This window comes from Falco rusticolus, chromosome 3 (assembly GCF_015220075.1).
Source record: "Falco rusticolus isolate bFalRus1 chromosome 3, bFalRus1.pri, whole genome shotgun sequence".
Classification (NCBI taxonomy): Eukaryota; Metazoa; Chordata; class Aves; order Falconiformes; family Falconidae; genus Falco; species Falco rusticolus.
This window is the reverse complement of record NC_051189.1, coordinates 44,844,872-44,851,876: the sequence shown is the minus strand read 5'-3', so window position 1 is coordinate 44,851,876 and position 7,005 is coordinate 44,844,872. Positions and strand designations below refer to the sequence as shown.

General features: G+C 59.1%; 1 protein-coding gene across 7 annotated transcripts in view; it reads left to right on the top strand.

Moving 5' to 3' along the window:
- Window positions 1–1,378: 1,378 nt before the first annotated feature.
- The window catches only part of CHD7 (chromodomain helicase DNA binding protein 7), a 132,405-nt gene continuing 126,778 nt past the window's right edge, over window positions 1,379–7,005 (top strand). For 2 of the 7 annotated variants that reach the window (XM_037379560.1, XM_037379554.1), the window contains exon 1: window positions 1,380–2,170. The gene's annotated coding sequence lies outside the window, so the exon portion shown is untranslated. Of the gene's footprint in view, window positions 2,171–3,369; window positions 3,812–4,718; window positions 4,903–5,901; window positions 6,006–7,005 lie in introns of those variants that run through there. The other 5 variants (XM_037379556.1, XM_037379561.1, XM_037379558.1 and 2 more) reach the window with 5 other exon arrangements.

Sequence of the window (7,005 nt, the reverse complement as noted above, 5' to 3'; positions counted from 1 at the left end):
AAAACAGATGTAAATGCGGCTCAGTAATCTCTGTGCTGAACTTCCTATGAAGTACATTAACTTATCTCTGCATAATTATGCCTGTCATACACAGTGACTAGCTCAGCTTCATACAAACTAACCCTACCTTGAAAGTCTACCTGGTCAGGTAAAGTGTAGCAATTCATTGGGGTTTTGTTGGTGCACATACCCTTGCTCTGCAACTGCTGTCGAAATTCTCAGCCATTAATGCAAATTCTTTCTCATCTGTGAGCCAAATGGCTGCCTACATCAGATGGATTACTTCGTCCCAAAAGCATACAAAGTATTGGGTGGCTACAAGTGAATTTTCATCCCTGTCATCTCTTGGATATTTTAATAAGCTGTTACCAATATGGTTAATCATGAAGACTGCCGTGTTGCTGTTTCCTCACGCTCCTATGGAGCTGCAAAGTGCTTGTTGATCACTTGGGGAGTTACAGCTTTCTCTTTGGGGACTGGCTGAAGAACGAGTTAAGGTTTCAAAACTTTTTCGTCTGTAGCGGGTATGCAATGACATATTTCGTCTGTGCCTGGTACTACCATCAAGTATGTGTCTGTGTGAACATGTGCCACGCCTGGACCATGTCCCACCTCGGAGTGGTGAAACCCCTGCAGCACTTTTCCTTACTCTCCATTTCCTATTGCTGCTGAGGAGTTGGAGAGCAGCCGTAATTCTCCCCATTCTGGGAAAGTGCCGTTTGTGGATTCTGTGTCTTCTGATGCTGGAAAATGTTGGGAGACTCCTTGCACATTTTTATTACCCAAGTAGTAAGCCAGCTGATTTCACAGGCCATGGCCTGAGAATGATTTATGGGACCCGTGGAGCTGGTTCTGTGCCTTCAGCAAGAGGCATGCGCTAGAGACTGGGGCATTTTTTTTTTTTTTCTTGGAACAAACATTTAACTAAGTGCCTATACATGCCCCCCCTCGTTGCTGGTGCCATGCTAATATACTTCCTTTTTAAAGAAATGCTGCATTTCTTTGATTGTCTTACCCTGTCACTACAATATTCTTCAAAAACTTTTCATGCTCAGAAGCTTTGCAATCTGATTTCTGCTCGACAAGAAACTGAAACGAGTTCTAAAGGGAGCAGTGAGGCTGCTGGCAGTCGGTCTCAGAATGGTTCCCCTTGCCCCTAAATCTTAGAGAATCTTTGAAAGCAAGGGGAGTTCCAGGTGGGTTTACACCAGGGTGCTTGGCTGCCAGATCAGGGGCACAGTTAAATGATAGACGCAGGAAAACAGACTTGTGGGTAAGCGTTTCTCGGCTGTTTACTCTCTGGTCTGTCAACATACTGCAAGAGAAAACTGAAACTGAGTACGTTTAGTAACTTGGGAGGATACCTCTGTGTAGGTTTTGTGTGTGTCTGTTGGGTTTTTTTTCCCCCCCCACAAAGTAGAGAAATGCACATTAAAAATAGAATGATCTTAAACCGAACAACTTTGGTGAAGGTATACTAGGGGCATGTGCTGCTTCAAAGTGTTTTTTTTTTAAACACTATTTCCACTTGCTATTTTTAACTTTATGGAAGACCACGGTGAAGAACAGGGAACGTGTTCTACCACATAGTCACGTGCTATCAGCTTTTCAACACGTTTTTCAGTAGAAAGCATGGGACAGTGTCACCGCCCCAGCTGCTGGCCCCTCTCGGCGTGACTGCACGGGCCTGGCTGCACAGGAGGCAGTGACACCTCTCCAGCTGCAGACTGTCCCTTCTCCTGAAAAGGTGCTTTCCCCTTACGCCCAAGAGAGGCTGAGTAGGCCAGACGTGAATGACATGAGGTGGAAGAGTTTCAGACTTCCTCTGGAGAAGCCTGGGACATTTTGAGGCTGTAGGGGCTCTCGGGGCCGCAGCACGGTCATGGATGCCCGGATCAACGGAGCCAACGACCCAAGAAGCGAGAGGAGCTTTTGACATCCACGTTGTTTGGGTCTGGCTCCCGGATTCAAGCACGTTATGAGAGCGTAGAGGAAAAGCTGTGTGAGGTCCTCAGAAGACGCCTTCTCCGTGTCTCCCATCGAAGAGGTACGAGTGTGGGTGCAGCAAACGGCCCCGAACCGGAGCGGCGGGAGCGGGCGGGGGAGGGAGCCCCGGCTCGGCAGCACATGACTTTGTTTTTCCTTCTCCAACCTGCTACAAACAATGACGGTAAAAAGTTACCTCGTCAAATGACTCGCTGAAAATTCCTGTAACGCAGAGTATCTTTACACTGGGTTTACATTGTAATCTCTTTATACTTTTAAGACGCTTATTTAGTTTCCAGAGCGATGCAGGGAAGACCGTTAAGCGCGCTACTGGTAATCACTTTTTGGTGGGATTTGCCTAATTTGCTTATGGAATGCGTTTGTTTCGGTTCGTATCAGGAATTTGAACGTGCGGTTTACAAACGCGGCAGCAGCAGGGCCCGGTGCCGGTGCCGGAGCCGGAGCCGTGCCGGCGCGACGGGGGCGGTGGGCGGGCGGCCCAGCCGCGGGCAGGCAGCGCTAATGGCCGCTTCCCTTTGAACACCCGACCCGCTCGGGACAAAGTCCGCCCTCGGCCGCGGACCCGAGCGATACCACCCGCCCCCCGCCCCGCCTCGCCCCGGCGGCGGGGAGCGGAGCGGCGGGCGGGGGCGCGGTGCCCGCTGCGGCCGGGGGCAGCGGCCGGGGCCGGGGCAGGCCGCGGGGGGCCGGGCAGCCTCCCGGGGCGCCCTCTCGGTTTCACTTCGCCGCCGCGTTCGGGAAGTTTGAAGCGCGGCGGTGGCACAGTGACACCGCAGGCGCCCTCCCGAGCTTCACCGGGAGTTTCCCGGGACGGGACGGGACGGACGGGCCCGGCGCTGACCCCGCGGTGGGGTGCGGTGCGGTGCGGAGCTGCCCTCCCAGCCGCCCCGGTCACCGGCAGATAGGCAGGAGCGGCGGGGGAGGCGCACGGAAGACGCCGTGCCCAGCCGTGCCCAGCCGTGCCCCGCCGTGCCCAGCCGTGCTCTGCCGTGCCCCGCGCCTCGTCCCCCGCCCCGCGGCAGCGCTGCCTCGCCCGGTGGCGGCAGCGGGAGCCCCGGCGGGGCGCTGGCGGGCCGGGCGGCGGGGAGGTTAGTGACCCCCGCCCCTCCCCCGCCCGGTGCCGGTCGGTTTTTCGGTTTTGGTTTGTTGGTTGGTTTTTTTTTTTTTCCCTCTTCCCCCCCCCCCCTTTTTTTCCTTCCCCCTCTCCTTGAATAAATTATGCCGGGCGGGGCGGTGACGTCGCGGGGGGGCGGGGCGCGCGGCGGCGCTCGCCCCCGGGGAGGGGGCGGTGTCGGGGGCGCGCCTTGTGGCGGCGGAGGGAGGGGAGGGAGGCGGCGGGGGCGGGCGGGCGCAGGGGGCGGCAGCCGCCTGGCTGGCTGGTGTCGCGCTCGGCTCGGCTCCGGCGGGCGCGCTCGCTCGGGAACTATCGGATTAAACTTGAATCGAGTGAAATTACACAAAGGAGCGAAGCGGAGCCGGGACCCGGCGGAGACCCCGAAACTACCCGAGACCCGCGCTGACCCTTCCTCTCCCTCCCCTCCCTTCCACCCCTCCTTCGCCCGCCCGCCCCGGTCAGGGATCCCCCTCCTCCCCTCTTAGCCCAGCCCCGGTGCGAGCGAGCAACTCCGTGCGTGTGCGTGTGTGTGTGTGCGCGTGTGTGTGTGCGCCACCCGCACCGCCTCGCCCCCCCCGGCCGGCGGCACCAACTCCGGAGCGTGTCCCCTCCTCCTCCCCGGCCCCTCGGCGGAGGGCAGCGAGGGAGCGAGCGGGGGACACCGGTCCCCGACGGCCCCGCACCGGCCCGGTGAGTGACCCCGCACCTCGCTGGGCGCGGAGGGGAGGGAGGGCGGGCGGGCGCCGGCCATGGAGCCGAGGACCCGCCGCAGGTCTCCGTCCCCGGTGGCGCGGAGCGGAGCGGCGCGGGGGTGCTGGCTGCCGGCGGCGGCCCGGGGGGGTGGGGGATGCTGCGCCCCGCCGCGGCTCCGGGCGGGGGGGGTGCGGCGGGGGGGGGTGTGCGCCTCAGCGGGGCACTTCCCCGGGTGTAAATGGCTTTTTGTTGTGCTGCGGCCGGCCGGCCGCCTGCCTCGCCTCGGGGGAGGGGAGGGCACCGGGGAGCCGGAGCGGCGGCGCCCCTGCCTCCTTCCCGCCCCACCCCCCCCAACCCCCGCTCCTCTCCGCAAGTTTGGAGGGTGGCTAAAAATCCGGGAAAAGTTGAGCGAAACTGCGCGGCGGGGGCGGGCGGGGGCGGCGGGGCCCAGCGCCGGCCGGGATGGCCGCGGGAGCGCTTCCCCCGCTGACCACGCTGACGGCTGCCGGCGGCCGCGGCGGCACAACAAGCGCTAACAAAGTGAGGGCGCTTCCCCGCCGCGCACGGCCCGGCCCGGCCCGGCGCCGCCCCGCCCCGCCCGCCGCGCTCCCCGCTCCGCGCCGGCACATGGGCCGGGGCCGGGCCGGGCCGCGGCGGGGGCACCCCCAGCGGAGGCCGGGCGGTGGGTGGCGGCGGGCGGCAGGAAGGCGGGCGGGAGGAGGAGGAGGAGGGAGGCGGGAGCACGAGGTGCCGCTCCGGCCGCCGGTGCGCGCGGCGGGGGGATCGTCCTGCCCCGGCGGCACCGGGGGGGGGGGGGGCGGCCCCGGAGGGGGCGGGGGGCGGCCGACGCTCTCCGGCGGCCGGAGAAGAAAGGGGAGCGGGGGAGGGAGCGACGGGAAGGGAGGACGCTACCTCAGGCGGCCGGAGCGGTGCCGGCGGACGCCGCATAATAGGGGCTTCACCCCGCCGGGCACCTTGCTCCGCCGGCGCGGGGCCGGGGCGGGCGGGCGGTGCCGCCGCCGCGCACATGGGGTCGGGGCCGGGGCGCTCCCCCCCGCACCCCCGCCCCGTTCCGGGCCATTTTGAGGGTGAGCGGAAAAAGGTGGTCTGAGGCCATCGCGGTCGGGGCGGGGGGGCGGCCGCGGCGCGGCCCGCGGGGCGGGGGGAGCGGAGCGGAGCGGGGCCGGCGGCGAGCGCGGCGTGCGGGGCGGCGGGGAGCGGGCAGCGCGTGTGCGTGTGCGCGCGTGTGTGTGCGTGTGAGTGTGCGGTGGCGGGGGGAGGGGGGCAGGGTTGTTAGCGAGTCTCAGGGAGAAGGCGCTGCAGGCAATGAGCAGCCATCATTACGTTGCCTTCATTTATCCCGGTAGCGTTAAATCGGGGGACGCGCTCCCGCGCCGGGGGAGCCCCCGCGGGCCGCCCCCCGCCGCCGGACCGGCCTCCGCGGGTGGGAGCCGGGGCGGGGGGTCCGCGCGCCCGGCAAGGGGGCGGCCGTGGGGCCGGGGCTGGAAATGGAGCCGGCTTCCTCGGCGCACTCCTACACCCCGCTCACGCCCGGGTTTAAAGTAGTTGTTTTTTAAACAGACAATGGACAAAAGGAAAGTAGCGATGCCCGGGAGTTCCCTTCCCGGCGCCGGGGCCGCTCGCCGCGCCGCGCAACTCTCCCGCACTTACCCACTTTCTGCCTTTGTTTTCGTTTGGGAAGGGGCCGAGCGTGCCTTCCAACTACAGAAATGGGCGATTTTGGTCATTTGCGAGCAGCTTTTTTCTCCCCCGCCCCCCCGCGCCCCCCAGCCACTTGGCCGTTCGTGGATTTTTGGCTCGGGGAATAATGGGAATAACCCCGATGCGATAAGTTTGTTTCAGTGTCGATGTGCGCCTCGATTTTACTTTCATCAAAGCAGATTGCGAGCTGTGTTTATCCTAGAAGATGGCTTTCGGGGGAATGTGTTTGTCTTCCCCCCCCCCCCCCCCCCCCTCCTCTCTTCCCCCCCCCCCCTTTCTTTTTTTCTTTTCTCGTGGTATACGGGACTAGCGGAGGTACAAACAAGCAAGTTGAACAAAAAATGTTTCTGTTCATTTCCTCACAGATCGTCCATTCTAACGACGGCAAAAAAATCTTAATGACTATGACCTTAGCAGCACGGGTAGCTGATTTATCCCAATTATAAATCCCGTTAGTTTGCGGTAATGTGTGAGTATCAATATATAATTCATATTAACAAGCATGATCGGTGGTTATTATTACTATATTTTTTTATAAAAGTTGAAATCCATCGTTTTCCAATGAGAGTGCTGCATCTGTCGCTTGGAGTGTTTTTGTCTCGCTGTTGCACAACAGAGGCTCTCTAGTCTTTAACCTAAAATGGCAGCTTTAATTTGACTGGGGCCCATTCATTGACAATGATAATAAAAAGGCTGAAAGCTAAATGTAGCTGGATGCTTGGGGCGCGTTTGCAGAACTCTCTCCTTGCCATTGCTAGGCGCTGCTAAGAGAGGAACTTCGAAGCTCTCTAGTTTCTATCCTGAAAGTTTCCAATACGTTTTCTTTTTTTTTTTTTTTTTTTTTTTTTTTGTAATTTAAAAAAAATATCCCATTGCTGTGCATAAAACACATTCTGGATGGCAGTGTTACTGACAAACAACGGTGAGGAGATAAATAGAGGGGGCTTCTTCCAAGAGGTCCTTCCGCTGCCTTTTTAACAGCAGCGGAAAAATTCTCGTAATGCCTTTTAAAATAAGATGCAGTCTGGAGGAAAATTAACCGTTTGTTTCTGAGGTTTGTAACAGGTGATTAGAACAATTGTGTTCTGCACGTTTTCCTGTCTCCAGCTACTACAAGCGGGAGCGTTACTTGTTTCTTCTTGTTTGGTGGTGTAAGTGTACTCAGGGTTTCGCACAGATCCTCTTGATAGCATACTATTTTCCTCTAGGATAAAACCACAACTGCTTGGAAAAAGTAATTATTTTTTGTGAGAGACATCATTTGAAGTTTGAAACAGTTTTACAAACCAAGATTTTCCCTACTGTAGCATTGGAAAATGCCACAGCTTCACACATCCCCTGTCCTGCCTTTCTGTTAACCTAAATGCTTATTTTCAATCTCTTTTTAGTGTTTTTTTTTTTTAAATAAATATGTAAAGATCATTATGAAAGCTGTAGAACAGGCTCTTAGAAGAGCATTAAATGCTTGT